The sequence below is a fragment of the Pongo pygmaeus genome, chromosome 2, assembly GCF_028885625.2.
Source record: "Pongo pygmaeus isolate AG05252 chromosome 2, NHGRI_mPonPyg2-v2.0_pri, whole genome shotgun sequence".
Taxonomy (NCBI): Eukaryota; Metazoa; Chordata; class Mammalia; order Primates; family Hominidae; genus Pongo; species Pongo pygmaeus.
This window is the reverse complement of record NC_085930.1, coordinates 168653298-168671304: the sequence shown is the minus strand read 5'-3', so window position 1 is coordinate 168671304 and position 18007 is coordinate 168653298. Positions and strand designations below refer to the sequence as shown.

At 39.6% G+C, this 18007-nt stretch overlaps 1 protein-coding gene and 1 pseudogene across 2 annotated transcripts in view; one reads left to right on the top strand and one right to left on the bottom strand.

Moving 5' to 3' along the window:
- The window catches only part of SCHIP1 (schwannomin interacting protein 1), a 629273-nt gene that overhangs the window by 171495 nt on the left and 439771 nt on the right, over positions 1 to 18007 (bottom strand). The gene's annotated exons all lie outside the window — the stretch shown is intronic.
- LOC129034202 (splicing factor C9orf78-like) lies at positions 887 to 5352 on the top strand (annotated as a pseudogene).

Genomic DNA, 18007 nt, shown 5'->3' with positions numbered 1-18007 from the left:
TCTTCGAGCAATTTTGGAAACTCCCTAGTTGTACTTCTCTGTAAAGGTTTGCACCTGGGAAATGGCACAGAGGCTTTTATGAGAAATGCTATTATAAGCCTCTCAGTAGAGCTGAGAGACAGGAGAGGCTGCAGGGAGCCCTATTTTATAGTACAGTAAGGTTAGCCATTTACTGTTCCCGTAAGCTATTTCACTTGCAATAAAGGTCAATGGGCCTTTTTAGGGAGGAGAGCTAGACCCCTGTCTAAAACTGCCATCTTCAGCAGTCAAAAAGACAGCCTGCTTTAGATTTTTCTGGAAAGTGGTAAGATTTTTATTTCACTGGGAGAGTGGTTCAATATGATCAGCTGATGAGCAAGGCAATAAGAATTCACAGACTTCAGAAGAGCAGAAGACTTAAACCCTAAGGTAGGTTGACCACAAAGCCAAGCAGGGCGTGTCAGCCTGCGGCTCTGCTTGTTACCTTCGTGTATGCACTCTGCCAAAAAATGCAACATTTCTGTACCTAGAATTCTTATCCCTAGACTTCCTGAGAAATTGATGTCCTAAAAGACAGGGTTTGCAACCCATGGAGCTGCAAATCCAGTACAGCAGAAGCCGTCCTACTAATAGTTATTTTTTTTGTTAGCTTTTAAATAATGAAATCAAACTGAGTATTTCCTTAAAGACACTGGGCTTCAACATTTTTGTTCAATATTTCCTAAGGGAAATTTGAAAAACTATATACCTTCATTCAGTTTTATGTTATAATCTAAAAGTTTTCATCAAAACTTCAATGGTTGCAAAGGGTGTAATATATGGTCTGTTGTAAATATTGGCTTTCGAAAGTAATACTATTACTCAGCTTGTTATAATATATCTAATGGAATATAAGTAGTATAGCACCATGACACCCACCATCATCCACTTGATAAGAGGTAAGGAATTTTTACATCATTTCTTTTTCCCTTTGAATTCTTATTTCCATTCTTTTACAAAATTTTATTCTAATAAAAGATCTTTCTGTGCTTAGGAGTATTTAAATTTTACCTTAGTATAATTATACCTTAGTTTTCTATAATAAATATAAAGTGAAATTACAATTTGTTTCTTTCCTGTGACCATTGGCCCTGTTAAAAGACAATGCACCTGGATGGAGCTGTCACTACGATTATTGCCAGTGGTACCTTGGCAGAGACAGTACTCTGTGCTCACCACACCTTTTTCTTCCTGAAAGTCCAGGAAGTTTTTATTTCATAGTTTTCCACTGGGAGAGTGGGCAGAAATGAAGTCTTGTTTCCAATCCTAGGCAGTTAAAAGTGTATTGAGGCCAGGCGTGGTGGCTCACACCCGTAATCGCAGCACTTTGGGAGGCGGAGGCAGGCGAATCCCTTGAGGCCAGGAGTTCGAGACCTGACCAAGATGATGAAACCCCGTCTCTACTAAAAATACAAAAATTAGCTGGGTGCAGTGGCATGCACCTGTAGTCCCAGCTACTTGGAGGCTGAGGCAGGAGAATCTCTTGAACCCGGGAGGCAGAAGTTGCAGTGAGCTGAGATTGCGCCACTGCACTCCAACCTAGGTGACAGAGGGAGATTCTGTCTTTAAAAAAAAAAAAAAAAGAAAAGAAAAGAAAGGAAAAGAAAAGAAAAAGTGGATTTAGTTTCTCTCTCTCTCTCATCTTCCCAAGTGGAACTAGAAACTCTGGTGGCAGAGATACAAGATGGAAACAGAGGTATCTCGGTCACCCTTGGAAGAGAGTCCCCAAGAAGGGCTCCTCATCTGCATCAAACCGTGAGATGAATGAGCAATCGAGTTTGTTGTATTAAACCATTGATGTTTTAGGTTTACTTATTACAGTTAGGTAGCTTATACTGTCCTGATGATTATGGGGCATAACTGATGAAAACAAGATGAATATATTACAACTTTAGATAGGTAATTATTAAGATAAAAAAACAAACTCTTAAAATGCATCTCAATAAAAACATTGAGAAATCTTGTTTGTGTAGATGAGAATGAAGGCAGCTATAGCAATGTCACTCAATTCCCATTGAGTTACATGCACAAGGTGATTTATAAGAAAAAATTTTTAATAATCTGTCAACTGACAACTGAATTGCGTCTTCTTTACATTTTATTGAAGGCAAAGATTTAGCAACCACTTGACTTGCAAAGGAATTTTTTTTACCCAGGGATTCGAATCACTCATTTTCTTGATATCCTCCCCGATATTTCAAATGATCACTTTTTTGGAGCTCCAGAGTGCTTTGTATCCCATTGTAAATCACCATAGCAAGATTTTGTGAAATGGGAGAAAACTACTGGAAAAGGGAGGTGGGTAAAGATTTCTCAGGCAGTCAATTTTATGAACAAGTTATATGAAATTTGAAAATCCATAAATTAATTCCCTAAAAACTATCTATATCAATATACCCTTTGAAAGTCTCTATGAATGCCCTGGGGAAAAAGACGCTGGTCTAGGGAAGAGGGAGAGGAGTCAGGAGCTGCAGTGTCTCCTGACCTAATCCTCCTTTGGCTGCAGAGCTTCACCCAAACCCTTGGCCCATCTTTCCCTGCCCTTCCTCCTAACTCACATCGGCTCCCAGTAAAAAAGGTCCTGATCAGGATTAAAGTCTGTAACATATAAGGAGTTATTTTAAATCAATGAGAAAAGTATGATTACTCTAACAAAAAAGATGAGCGAATGATATGAAAAGGCAATCAATAAGAGAAGAAATACAAATGGTCAATCCCTATAGAAAATATTAAAACTCACTCAGAAATCATAGATATGCAACTTAAGACAATCAAATACCATTCTGGAAATCAAATTGGAAAAAATACATGAACTTCTAGTGGTGGTCAGGGGGCAAATAAACTGGTTCAACTCTTCCAGGTAGCAATTTGGCAATATGCATCAAATGTATTAAAACGTATAAAATTGAGCTAGTGATCCCAATTCTAAGAATTATTCTGACAAATTATGAATATGGAAAATGAAGATTCAGCCTCAAGCTTTATCACAGTGTTTTGGTCAAGGTTCTTTTGGTTGTAAGTATTAGGTTGCAAAGTATCTTTCATTTGAAATGCCTCTTCCTACTGCTTTTGCTGGGTCTCTTAGTTAAAAATTCTTGATTGATTTGGACTGATTGCTTGCTGAGTGCCAATAGATTAGCCTCATCCTAGCAGCTGTTTGGGAGAAGAGATGTCTTATGATGTATAGGGTTGCTTCTTCCAGGTACTATATGGGGTTAGGGCTGGGTTCTTCATAATAAACAGGAAATGAAATAAACATAGCATATCTAAAATGATGAAGAACAGAACTAATTTAAAATTCTGACCTAGTATGTGAAGCAAACTCTGACATCATGCAATAAGATAGTCATTAAAAATGTTCTTATGGAAGAACACTGACATCATGCAGTGAGATAGTTACTAAAAATGTTCTTACAGAAGACTACTTAATAACATGGAACTAGACTTGTGATACTTTTCTATTTCTAGAGAAAACACAGAAACATTGCAAAAAATAGATTGTATAATTTCATTTAAAAATTCTTATATTTGTAAAGAAACAATATATAGCAAAACTGTAGTAATAGAAATATGTGGATGGTGGGATTACCAGCTATTATTAATTTCTTATCCTTATGAAACTATTATTTTCTAACTTAATTGCAGTTAACATGTATAAGTATTTTGATAAGAAAAACATCATTAAGATTCAGCAAGAGTTCTCCAATCTCTAAGAGGACTGAAAAGAAACAAAGTGGATCTCAAATTTTGGATGAGCTATTAATAATTAGGTTCTGCTCAGAGATTCAGACAACAGGCTGCAAAACACCTACCCAACTCCTGGAAGCGCTGAGCACACATGGGCTCTGCTCAGCAGCCACAGCAGGTTCCAATTGCTATAGTCAGGGGAAGAAGAGATGTCACAGAGAGGAGTCCCCACATGTAGTCTTCCTGCTCCCCACTTTTCTCTAGGAATTCTAAATCCCTTCAGCTATATTTTATGATTTCTATATGAAGACATGTAGTTTAGGGCAAAGAAAATTGGACTCAGAAACAGAGGGTTCAAATCTGTTCTGATACTTTACTAGTTAATCGTCATGAAGCCACTAAACCTCTTTGAGCCGCAGTAAAATGGAGAAAATAATAGGCAACCTGTTTATTCATATGGTTGTTTCAACAATTTAATGAGACAATCTGTGAAAGTACTTGAAAAAATGATATGCATACAAGCACACATACATGCTTCTCTCTCACACACACACACTCTCTATATGCACACATGCACACACACAAAATATTGCGTCTCAAATGTATACATTAAACAATTGGGGAAATAAAAATTAGAAACCTAAATCCTTGATTAGACCTTGGCTAAATGTAAATGAAATTATAGATCCAGTGGATTTGATGAGATGCCTCAAGAAGAAAATGTCTTGTTGACCCGAATACTTTGAGAAGCGCCGATTATTATTCTCTATATAAGATAGAAGGAGAAGACTTTCTGTTGGTGCCAGGCCAACTCAGAGTCAGAAGAGGATGAGCAGGACTCAGAGGAGGTTTGATTAAAACTGGAAGAGACAAGAGGGTGCAGAACTTGAGGAAGAGGCCCAACAGGCTGAGTGCTGTGGCCCTGCTGGTGGAAGAGAAGGTACAAGAAGAGACCACTCTAGTGGGTGATCCCTTTCATATGAAAACAGGTGGTCTGGTATCCACCATACAGGTATCTACCATAGTTTCCTAAAGAAACTAAACGAAAGGGACAAAGATAAAATCAGTGAAGAGGAAGACCCTGGGGACATTGTTTTCTGCAGAAACCAACTGAAGGGATGAGAATGCAGACATAATAAAGTACATTGAGACAGAGCTGAACAAGAGGAAAGAGATTATGAAACATATGGAACAGAAAGTCAAGCTGAAGAACTCAAAGGACTGCCTTTATGAACTTCAAGAAAACATTTGTTTCCTCAGCAAAGAAGACAGAGAAGATGCTTTCTAGCCAGATGCTGACTGGCATCCCCAAGCTGGACCTCAGCATCAATGCTAAAATAAAAGGTAATATCATTTCCATGGAGGATGCCAAAGCCCAGCTGGGGAAGAACAGCAGAACAAGAAGAAAGACAGTGAGACGTCCTTCGTGTCTACCAACGTGGCTGTGAATATGTGCCACACAACAAATTTTTATCATTAGGAGCTCAACCGCCTCATACTCAGAAACAAAGAAGAGCCTTGAAAGCAAGTGACAGGGAGAAGCCAGAGCCTGAGTGGTCCTTTCCAAATGGCAAGCATCCTGTTAATGAGAAGGCCCCTGATGACTATCACTATGAGAAGTTCAAGAAGATGAACAGGCAGTACTGAGATGTGTAGAATGGAATGTAAATACCAGTTCTTTCTCTCTGCATCCCTTTCATGGAAAAATGCTTCCTGGATAGAAGCGTGCTTATTTGCCATTAGACAGTTCCAAAAACAGACTCTCTTACTCCTGCTGCTTACCTGCTGGATTTTTCAAGCACTAAATTTGTAACTTTTTGAAATAAAGGAGTGCATAGATTTCCTATTTAAAAGCAAACACTATTCTTGTGGGCACTAAATCCTGTTTGTAAATGTATTTATTGGCTTTCTCTTAACATTTCTTCTTGGTCAGGAGGAAGCAACTATGTGTCCATGGTATGCTATTAATAATACCCTTTAGACTGTGCTTTTATCATTATATATGCAATCATGTCTTCTACTTTCACATATTTGAAATGGGTTCAGAAATCGATCCTTCATTGTTTAGAGTGGGTCTAGCTGACAGCAGAAAAATACTAGAATATCAGTATTCAAAGGAATACTGGTATTTTCTAACTTTTACAAAGTTTTTTATTAAGAAAGAAAAAGCAAAACTGTATATATTTTTATCACTTTTAGAATTTAATTATTAAATAAAAAATGAATTTAAAAAATGAAAGATAAAGAATGTTTACTTTCTGCTGAAAACAGGAGCTAAATAGGCTGGGTGTGGTGGCTCACACCTGTAATCCCAGCACTTTGGTAGGCAGAGGCGGGCGGATCACCTGAGGTCAGGAGTTTGCAATCAGTCTGGCCAACATGGCAAAATCCCATCTCTACTAAAAATACAAAAATTAGCTGGGCTGGCTGGCAGCTGTCTGTAATCCTAGCTACTTGGGAGGCCGAGGCAGGAGGATTGCTTGAACTCGGGAGGCAGAAGTTGCAGTGAGCCGAGATGGTGCCACTGCACTCCAGCCTGGGTGGCAGAGTAACACTCTGCCTCAAAAAGAGAAAAAAGAAAAAAAAAGAAAACAAGAGCAAAATAAACAAGAAATAATGCTGAAAGATAAGCTAGAGAAACGAAGATCTTATTGAAATTTAAATATTTTACTATAGTATTTAGAATATAAACTCCTTCTAATGTTTACTGAGAAAGGCAAGATATTCTCTAAGTTATTCAATTTTTATTTATTTATTTATTTATTTTTAATTTTTTTTTATACTTTAAGTTCTAGGGTACATGTGCACAATGTGCAGGTTTGTTATATATGTATACATGTGCCATGTTGGTGTGCTGCACCTGTTAACTCGTCATTTACATTAGGTATTTCTCCTAATGCTATCCCTCCCGCCTCCCCCCATCCCACAAAAGGCCCCGGTGTGTGATATTCCCGTTGGTGTGTCCAAGTGTTCTCATTGTTCAATTCCCACCTATGAGTGAGAACATGCGGTGTTTGGTTTTCTGTCCTTGCGATAGTTTGCTGAGAATGATGGTTTCCAGCTTCATCCATGTCCCTACAAAGGACATGAACTCATCAATTTTTATGGCCGCATAGTATTCCATGGTGTGTATGTGCCACATTTTCTTAATCCAGTCTATCATTGATGGACATTTGGGTTGGTTCTAAGTCTTTGCTATTGTGAAGTGCCGCAATAAACATACGTGTGCATGTGTCTTTATAGCAGCATGATTTATAATTCTTTGGGTGTATACCCAGTAATGGGATTGCTGGATCAAATGGTATTTCTAGTTCTAGATCCTTGAGGAATCCCACACTGTCTTCCACAATGGTTGAACTAGTTTACAGTCCCACCAACAGTGTAAAAGTGTTCCTGTTTCTCCACATCCTCTTCTGCACCTATTGTTTCCTAACTTTTTAATGATCACCATTCTAACTGGTGTGAGATGGTATCTCATTGTGGTTTTGGTTTCCATTTCTCTGATGGCCAGTGATGATGAGCATTTTTTCATGTGTCTGTTGGCTGCATAAATGTCTTCTTTTGAGAAATGTCTGTTCATATCCTTCGCCCACTTTTGGATGGGGTTGTTTGATTTGTTCTTGTAAATTTGTTTAAGTTGTTTGTAGATTCTGGATATTAGCCCTTTGGCAGATGGGTAGACTGCAAAAATTTTCTCCCATTCTGTAGGTTGCCTCTTCACTCTGATGGTAGTTTCTTTTGCTGTGGAGAAGCTCTTTAGTTTAATTAGATCCCATTTGTCAATTTTGGCTTTTGTTGCCATTGCTTTTGGTGTTTTAGACATGAAGTCTTTGCCCATGCCTATGTCCTGAATGGTATTGCCTAGGTTTTCTTCTAGGGTTTTTATGATTTTAGGTCTGACATTTAAGTCTTTAATCCATCTTGAGTTAATTTTTGTATAAGATGTAAGGAAGGGATCCAGTTTCAGCTTTCTGCATATGGCTAGCCAGTTTTCCCAACATCATTTATTAAATAGGGAATCCTTTCCCCATTTCTTGTTTTTGTCAGGTTTGTCAAAGATTGGATGGTTGTAGATGTGTGGTATTATTTCTGACAGCTGTGTTCTGTTCCATTGATCTATATCTCTGTTTTGGTACCAGTACCATGCTGTTTTGGTTACTGTAGCCTTGTAGTATAGTTTGAAGTCAGGTAGCGTGATGCCTCTAGCCTTGTTCTTTTGGCTTAGGATTGACTTGGTGATGCGGGCTCTTTTTTGGTTCCATATGAACTTTAAAGTAGTTTTTTCCAATTCTGTGAAGAAAGTCATTGGTAGCTTGATGGGGATGGCATTGAATCTATAAATTATCTTGGGCAGTGTGGCCATTTTCACAATATCGAGTCTTCCTATCCATGAGCATGGAATGTTCTTCCATTTGTTTGTGTCCTCTTTTATTTCGTTGAGCAGTGGTTTGTAATTCTCCTTGAAGAGGTCCTTCACATCCCTTGTAAGTTGGATTCCTAGGTATTTTATTCTCTTTGAAACAGTTGTGAATGGGAGTTCACTCATGATTTGGCTCTCTGTTTGTTTGTTATTGGTGTATAAGAATGCTTGTGATTTTTGTACATTGATTTTGTATCCTGAGAGTTTGCTGAAGTTGCTTATCAGCTTCAGGAGATTTTGGGATGAGATGATGGGGTTTTCTAAATATACAATCATGCCATCTGCAAACAGGGACAATTTGACTTCCTCTTTTCCTAACCGAATACCCTTTATTTCTTTCTTCTGCCTGATTGCCCTGGCCAGGAATTCCAACACTATGTTGAATAGGAGTGGTGAGAGAGGGCATCCCTGTCTTGTGCCAGTTTTCAAAGGGAATGCTTCCAGTTTTTACCCATTCAGTATGATATTGGCTGTGGATTTGTCATAAATAGCTCTTATTATTTTGAGATACATCCCATCAATACCTAATTTATTGAGAGTTTTTCGCATGAAGGGCTGTTGAATTTTGTCGAAGGCCTTTTCTGCATGTATTGAGATAATCATGTGGTTTTTGTCTTTGGTTCTGTTTATATAATGGATTACGTTTATTGATTTGTGTATGTTGAACCAGCCTTGCATCCCAGGGATGAAGCCGACTTGATCATGGTGGATAAGCTTTTGAATGTGCTGCTGGATTCTGTTTGCCAGTATTTTATTGAGGATTTTTGCATCGATGTTCATCAGGGATATTGGTCTAAAATTCTCTTTTTTTGTTGTGTTTCTGCGAGGCTTTGTTATCAGGATGATGCTGACCTCATAAAATGAGTTAGGGAGGAGTCCCTCTTTTTCTATTGATTGGAATAGTTTCAGAAGGAATGGTACAAGCTCCTCTTTGTACCTCTGGTAGAATTCAGCTGTGAATCTATCTGGTCCTGGACTTTTTTTGGTTGGTAGGCTCTGAATTATTGCCTCAATTTCAGAGCGTGTTATTGGTCTATTCAGGGATTCAACTTCTTCCTATTTTAGTCTTGGGATGTTGTATGTGTTGAGGAATTTATCCATTTCTTCTGGATTTTCTAGTTTATTTATGTAGAGGTGTTTATAGTATTCTCTGATGGTAGTTTGTATTTCTGTGGATTGGTGGTGATATCCTCTTTATCATTTTTATTGCATCTATTTGATTCTTTTCTCTTTTCTTCTTTATTAGTCCTGCTAGTGGTCTATCAATTTTGTCGATCTTTTCAAAAAAACTGCTCCTGGATTCACTGATTTTTTGAAGAGTTTTTGTCTCTATCTCCTTCAGTTCTGCTCTGATCTTTGTTATTTCTTGCCTTCTGCTAGCTTTTGAATGTGTTTGCTCTTGCTTCTCCAGTTCTTTTAATTGTGATGTTAGGGTGTCAGTTTTAGATCTTTCCTGCTTTCTCTTGTGGGCTTTTAGTGCTATAAATTTCCCTTTACACACTGCTTTAAATGTGTCCCAGAGATTCTGGTATATTGTGTCTTTGTTCTCATTGGTTTCAAAGAACATCTTTATTTCTGCCTTCATTTGTTATGTACCCAGTAGTCATTAGGAGCAGGTTGTTCAATTTCCATGAGCGGTTTTGAGTGAATTTCTTAATCCTGAGTTCTAGTTTGATGGCACTGTGGTCTGAGAGACAGTTTGTTATAATTTCTGTTCTTTTACATTTGCTCAGGAGTGCTTTACTTCCAACTATGTGGTCAATATTGGAATAAGTACGATGTGGTGCTGAGAAAATGTATATTCTGTTGATTTGGGGTGGAGAGTTCTGTAGATGTGTATTAGGTCCACTTGGTGCACAGCTGAGTTCAATTCCTGGGTATCCTTTTTAACTTTCTGTCTTGTGGATCTGTCTAATGTTGACAGTAGGGTGTTAAAGTCTCCCATTATTATTGTGTGGGAGTCTAAGTCTCTTTGTAGGTCTCTAAGGACTTGCTTTATGAATCTGGGTGCTCCTGTATTGGGTGCATATATATTTAGGATAGTTAGCTCTTCTTGTTGAATTGATCCCTTTACCACTATGTAAAGGTCTTCTTTCCCTCTTCTGATCTTTGTTGGTTTAAAGTCTGTTTTATCAGAGACTCCCTGCTTTTTTTTGTTTTCCATTTGCTTGGTAGATCTTCCTCCATCCCTTTATTTTGAGCCTATGTGTGTCTGTGCACATGAGATGGGTCTCCTGAATACAGCACACTGATGGGTCTTGACTCTTTATCCAATTTGCCAGTCTGTGTCTTTTAATTGGAGCATTTAGCCCATTTACATTTAAGGTTTATATTGTTATGTGTGAATTTGATCCTGTCATTATGATGTTAGCTGGTTATTTTGCTCATTAGTTGATGCAGTTTCTTCCTAGCATCAGCGGTCTTTACAATTTGGCATGTTTTCGCAGTGGCTGGTACTGGTTGTTCCCTTCCATGTTTAGTGCTTCCTTCAGGAGCTCTTGTAAGGCAGACCTGATGGTGTCAAAATCTCTCAGCATTTGCTTGTCTGTAAATGATTTTATTTCTCCTTCACTTATGAAGCTTGGTTTGGCTGGATATGAAATTCTGGGTTGAAACTTCTTTTCTTTAAGAATGATGAATATTGGCCCCTATTCTCTTCTGGCTTGTAGAGTTTCTGCCAAGGATTCTCTGTTAGTCTGATGGGCTTCCCTTTGTGGGTAACCCGACCTTTCTCTCTGGCTGCCCTTAACATTTTTCCTTCATTTCAACTTTGGTGAATCTGACAATTATGTGTCTTGGAGTTGCTCTTCTCGAGGAGTATCTTTGTGGCATTCTCTGTATTTCGTGAATTTGAATGTTGGCCTGCCTTGCTAGGTTGAGGAAGTTCTCCTGGATAATATCCTGCAGAGTGTTTTCCAACTTGGTTCCATTCTCCCCATCACTTTCAGGTACACCAATCAGATGTAGATTTGGTCTTTTCACATAGTCCCATATTTCTTGGAGGCTTTGTTCATTTCTTTTTACTCTTTTTTCTCTGAACTTCTCTTCTCACTTCATTTCATTTATTTGATCTTCAATCACTGATACCCTTTCTTCCAGTTGATCAAATCAGCTACTGAAGCTTGTGCATGCATCACGTAGTTCTCGTGCCATGGTTTTCAGCTCTATCAGGTCATTTAAGGTCTTCTCTACACTGTTTATTCTAGTTAGCCATTTGTCCAATCTTTTTTCAAGGTTTTTAGCTTCTTTGCGATGGGTTCAAACATCCTCCTTTAGCTCAGAGAGGTTTGTTATTACTGATCTTCTGAAGCCTTCTTCTCTCAACTCATCAAATTCATTCTCCATCCAGCTTTGTTCCATTGCTACTGAGGAGCTGTGTTCCTTTGGAGGATTAGAGGCACTCTGATTTTTAGAATTTTCAGCTTTTCTGCTCTGGTTTCTCCCCATCTTTGTGGTTTCATCCACCTTTGGTCTTTGATGATGGTGACGTACAGATGGGGTTTTGGTGTGGATGTCTTTTCTCTTTGTTAGTTTTCCTTCTAACAGTCAGGACTCTCAGCTGCAGGTCTGTTGGAGTTTGCTGGAGGTCCACTCCAGACCCTGTTTGCCCGGGTATTACCAGCAGAGGCTGCAGAGCCACAAATATTGCAGAACGGCAAGTGTTGCTGCCTGATCATTCCTTTGGAAGCCTCCTCTCAGAGGGGCACCCAGCCCTATGAGGTGTCAGTCAGCCCCTACTGGGAGGTGCCTCCCAGTGAGGCTACTCGGGGGTTAGGGGCCCACTTGAGGAGGCAGTCTGTCCGTTCTCAGATTTCAAACTGCATGCTGGGAGAACCACTACTCTCTTCAAAGCTGTCAGACAGGGACGTTTAAGTCTGCAGAAGTTTTGCTGCCTTTTATTCAGCTATGCCCTGCCCCCAGAGGTGGAGTCTACAGAGGCAGTCGGGCCTCCGTGAGCTGAGGTGGGCTCCACCCAGTTCCAGCTTCCCGGCCGCTTTGTTTACCTACTCAAGCATCAGCAATAGCGGGCGCCCCTTCTCCAGCCTCGCTGCTGCCTTGCAGTTCAGTCTCAGACTGCTGTGCTAGCAGTGAGCAAGGCTCTGTGGGCATAGGACCCTCCGAGCCAAGCATGGGATACAATCTCCTGGTGTGCCGTTTCCTAAGACCATTGGAAAAGTGCAGTATTAGGGTGGGAGTGACCCGATTTTCCAGGTGTTTTCTGTCACGGCTTCCCTTGGCTACAAAAGGGAATTCCCCTACTTCTTGCACTGCGCTTCCCGGGTGAGGCGCTGCCTCACCCTCCTTTGGCTTACTGTCCTTGGGCTGCACCCACTGTCCTGCACCCACTGTCCGACAAGCCCCAGTGAACCCGGTACCTCAGTTGGAAATGCAGAAATCACCCATCTTCTGTGTGGCTCATGCTGGGAGTTGTAGACTGGAGCTGTTCCTATTCGGCCATCTTGGAACCTCCTTCCTTTTTATTATTTTTCATTTTTTGAGACAGGGTCTTGCTTTGTCACCCAGGCTGGAGTGCGATGGTGCAATCTCAGCTCACTGCAACCTCTGCCTCCTGGGTTCAAGTGATTCTTCCCCCTCAGCCTCCCAAGTAGCTGGGACTACAGGTGCCTCCCACCACGCTTGGCTAATTTTTGTATTTTTAATAGAGACAGGGTTTCACTATGTTGGCCAGGCTGGCCTCAAACTCCTGACCTCAAGTGATCCGCCCACCTCGACCTCCCAAAGTGTTGGGATTACAAGCATGAGCCACTGTGCCCACCCAGTTACTTAAATATTAACAATAAATGTGACCATTAACCACAAAGTCTGAGATTACCACGAAGCTTGTAAAACACCTCTGATACAGAACATTGTATTTGTTTGCTTTGCTGTAAAATATGTTATAAGAAATTCCTTTTGTTCCCAGCTGAATATGAGCCATCCATTTTGGAGAGGCCACCTATTCCTCAGTCACTAAACTCACCAGCCAAATTAAACCCCCAGAATATGTATTGGCTAGGTTCTCTTATTAGTCCAACACCTTGGCTCTAGCTTTCTCTGTACAGACCCGCTGAATCAAAGGATGCTTCTAGCAGATTCAACTTCCAACACAGAGAAGTCTGACTTATTTCATGTTATTCTTGGTTACATGTGGGGAGTGGCAGTGGGTAGTAAAAGAAGATAAACTAAATTTTACTATATGCATTTATGTGTTGTTGAAATATTTTATCAATAATTTACTACCTTTGTAATAATAAATACCTTTGTAAGTGCTTTGAATATAGCACACTATAGACACTGTTATTCATATATGAACTGGAGTGAGGGGTTGGGGCTTCACATCTTCCTCCATGCACTGAAGTGAACCAAAAACTACCCTCCAGTTACTTGTCCTGAAGCTGAATCTGTTCAAAGATGCATTTCCTCTTTCTCTCTTTTTTTGTTTCTTTCTTTCTTTTCTTTCTTTCTCCTTCCTTCCTTCCTTCCTTCCTTCCTTCCTTCCTTCCTTCCTTCCTTCCTTCCTTCCTTCCTTCCTTCCTTCTTTCTTTCTTTCTTTCTTTCTTTCTTTCTTTCTTTCTTTCTTTCTTTCTTTCTTTCTTTCTTTCTTTTCTTCTTTTTTTGATGGAGTTTCACTCTTGTTGCCCAGGCTGGAGTGCAATGGCGTGATCTCGGCTCACCGCAACCTCTGCCTCGCAGGTTCAAGCAATTCTCCTGCCTCAGCCTCCCTAATAGCTGGGATTATAGGCATGCACCACCACGCCCGTCGAATTTTGTAATTTTAGTAGAGATGGGGTTTCTCCATGTTGAGGCTGGTCTCAAACTCCTGATCTCAGGTGATCCGCCCACCTTGGCCTCCCAAAATGTTGGAATTACAGGCGTGAGCCACCGTGCCTGGCCTGCCTTTCTTTCTTTCTTTCTTTCTTTCTTTTCTTTCTTTCTTTCCTTTCTTTCTTTCTTTCTTTCTTTCTTTCTTTCTTTCTTTCTTTCTTTCTTTCTTTCTTTCTTTCTTTCTCTCTTTCTTTCTTCCTTCCTTTCTTCCTCTCTCTCTTCCTTTCCTTTCCTTTTCTTTCCCTTCCCTTCCCTTCCTTTCCTTTCCTTTTCCTTTTTCCATCACTCAGGCTAGAAAGTGGTGGCATGATCATAGTTCACTGCAGCCTTCAGCTCCTGGGCTCAAGTGGTCCTCCTGCCTCAGCCTCCTGAATAGTTGGGACAACAGATGTGCCACCATGACCTGCTAATTAATTTTTTTTTTTTTTTTTTTTTGTAGTGACAGAGTCTCTGTATGTTGTTCAGGCTGGTCTTGAACTCCTGGGCTCAATTGATCCTCCTGCCTCAAGCCTCCCAAACTGTTGGGATTACAGGCATGAGCCACCAGACTCGATCACAGATGCATTTTCTTGACATCTACATTATTGGCCTGCCCATCCATTAATTTTTAAAAAATTGAATTAATTGCCAGCATTAAAAAGCTCAGATGATCTTTGCATAAAAATACAATGTGGTGAATAAAATGGATTTTTACTTTGCATACATTCTACATGTTTTCACTCCCCACCCCCAGAGGCTGGACAGCTGAAAGGGACATTTCTAAGCTGGGCAGTCAGATATGATTTAGCTTTAACTTTAACCAACGAGATGCATTCAAGTGAGATTTAAAAGGCAGCAGTCCTGGCTGCTCCTGGTGGTAGGCATGATCAGATCAAGCCTGCTTTGGGGTTTTTTGTAGCAGCGTTCCTGCTACCAGCTTTGTAAGGGTCAAAAGGTGGATGGTGTCGGCAGCATCTTTAAGCTGTTGTTATTTTTGTTGTTAGCGTGACCCTGGACAGGTGAAGCATGGCTCTGGAACCAACAGCAGCAGCAGCAGCAGCAGCAGCAATATCTTCCTAATCCCTAGGTCGTTCCCAGAGCAAACCGTCCAAGGGGAAGCTTACTGATTTCCGGTCCTCTGACTCAGGCAGGGTTGGCAGCTTCCTTCAGGGCCAATTCTTCATTGTTCCCCGTCAGCAAGTCCTGGAGGCCTGGCCTCAACACATTGTAAGCACCTAATTCCCTGTGTTGAAACCCTTTGCCCTTTATGCTTAAAATAGCTAGAGTGGTTTCTGTTTTCTATAATAGAACTCTAATACACAGGAAAAATAAGAGACCTAGCAACATCTGGCCATATTTCAGTTCTGATAACAATAGGCTGGTTATGAGCAATAGGCTATAGGTTGCATAGTCCCTACCACACCTTATTGTAACCCCCAAATGGAGACCATTTGTGAAATACTATTGTATCATTGTATTTTTTAGTGTTTGTTTTTAACAGACATCCATTTCTCTTCATTGTTTTACCTTCTTGCACTCTGTAGGGATTTGAGTTTGAATCCTTACTAATACCTACCTGAAGCTTGGTGGAAAACATCTTTTTTTTTTTAAATTTCTTAAAGAATATAATTCTTTCATTTTGAACATACTCCAAAATGTCCCCTAATTAAAGCCAGAAAACTGGACACCTAAACTGCATTATTTAGGTCCCAGTTAGAACTGTTTTTGCTGAACAATGAAACTAGTGTTATTAATCCTAAGGGTGTTGTTGAGGAAACTGTAATGTCACCTTATAGGGACACAACAAAGAGATTTCTTTGAAGTCAAGTTTTATCTTATAATCACATAATAGGTCACGCTTGCTTTTTGCATTGGCTGTTAGAAAGGTAGGGCCAGAGGCTACCTGAAGGGCTGACTTCTCACACTGTACATGCCTTTATTTAGGCTTTTATGTTGTGTACTAGCCCTACTGCTGACTGAATCTCATGGTTACTATCCTGTTTTTCTCTTTAGCAGATTTATTCATATTTTTAAAAAAATTCCATTGTGCTTTTTTCTTTTAGTTTTATAGTTTCAGATCTTACATTTAAGACTTTAACTCATTTTGAGTTGATTTCTTTAAATTTAATTTTTGTTTCTTATTGACAAATAATTACATATTTATGGGGCAAAATATGATGTCTTAGTACATGTATACATTGTGGAATAAACAAATTAGACTCATTAACATATCTGTCCCCTCACATACTTATCATTTCTTTGTGGCAAGAACATTTAAAATCCACTTTTAGGAATTTTGAAATATACATTACATTATTTTAACTATAGTCACCTTGTGCAATAGATCATCAGAACTTGTCCCTCCATCTAACTGAAACTTTGTACCCTTTGACTAACATTTCCCCTCGCTCTGCCTGCTGCCTTCCCCTCCCTGACCAGCCTCTGGTACCAGAGAGATCATGCAGTTTTTTCTGTGCCTGGCTTATTTCACTTAGCAGAATGTTCTCTGGATTCCACTATGTTGTCTCAAATGACAAAATTTTGTTCTTTTTTAAGGCTGCATGTTATTTCATTAGGTATATCTAACATATTAAAAAAAAGCAATTCATCTGTGGATGGTCACTTAGGTTGGTTCCGTATCCTGGCTGTTGTGAATAGAACTGCAGTGAACAAGGAAGTGCGAACATCTCTTCAACATACAGATTTCATTCTTTTGGATGTATACCCAGAAGTGAGATTGCTGGATCACATGGTAATACTATTTTTAGTTTTTGGAGGAATCTCCATATTATTTTCCAAAATGACTGTACTACGAATTTACATTTCCACCAATAGTGTGCAAGGGTTCCCTTTTCTCCACATCTTTGCCAATACTTATATCTTATCTTTTTGATAATAGCCATTCTACGAGGTGTGCGGTTTTTATTGTACTATGTTTAATACCCCTATTAAATCTTCTTGTAACAAGATGGAGAACGAATATTTTAATAAACTGCCTTCACTTCCCCTGCCCTATTCCTTTGATTATTTCTAATAGACATCTGTTCCTTAGTTCTCTCTGCTTCCCTGTGCTCAAGCATGCATTTCCTCCAGTGTCTTAATAGACCAAGGCTATTCATGGTTGTGTTTGGGATTTTGCAATCTAACAAATATTCTAAAGATATGGTCAAGTCAAAGAGTGAGAAACTTTCAGCAGAAATCAATTCGTTCAGTGATTACTGCTAAGAATCGCAGGAGCTACAGATTTCTGTGTAAATCAAATGGAAGACTCAAGTTTTTTTGGGAAGCAAATAATTATACTTCTTTTGATGACATAAGACTGAGAAATATCCAACATCTGATCCTAAGCCAACCTGTTTTTTCCTTTTTTTATTAAATATTTTATTTTGAAATAATTATAATTTACATGCTATTGTAAGAATAATACAAGAGCTTTTGTACAACTTTTACCCAGTTTCCCATAAGGAAATATCTTACAAAACTAGAACAATATCACAGCTAAGATATTTATAGAGATACAGTCAAGATACAGAATATTTTCATCCTCACAAGAATCCCTCATGTTGCTCTTTTATAGCCATACTCCCTTCCCCACCAACCCCACCCCCTCTTCAATCCCTGGCAACCACTAATATTTTCCTCATTTGTATACTTTTTAAGTTTCAAGAATGAGCCAATCTCTTTGGCTGGCATAAATGTTCATCACCAGTGAGTACACTACACTTACCAGCACCCTTCCCCCATGTTGATCCATTATTTGCTCTTCTCTAACCTACTCTATGCCTGAGAAGGCTGACCTTTGAGGATCACATGACCCAGGCTCCCTGTTCTCTGGCTTCCAATTGGGTTCAGCTGTTGAAGGAACTCGCAGAAAATGGAGGGAGTGGGAGAAGAGAGATGTAAGAGTATTCATCCCCCTGAGCACCTCCCCACTCCATTCCTTATCATGATTAGGGCACTGGCTACATTAGCTGTGTTGGAAGATTGCAGCTCCAGTTAGGTGGTCCTACTTCCATGGCTTGAGGTTCTCTTTAGACTCAGGTCACTTGGTTCATTGCCTTTTAGGCCTAAGGGTGA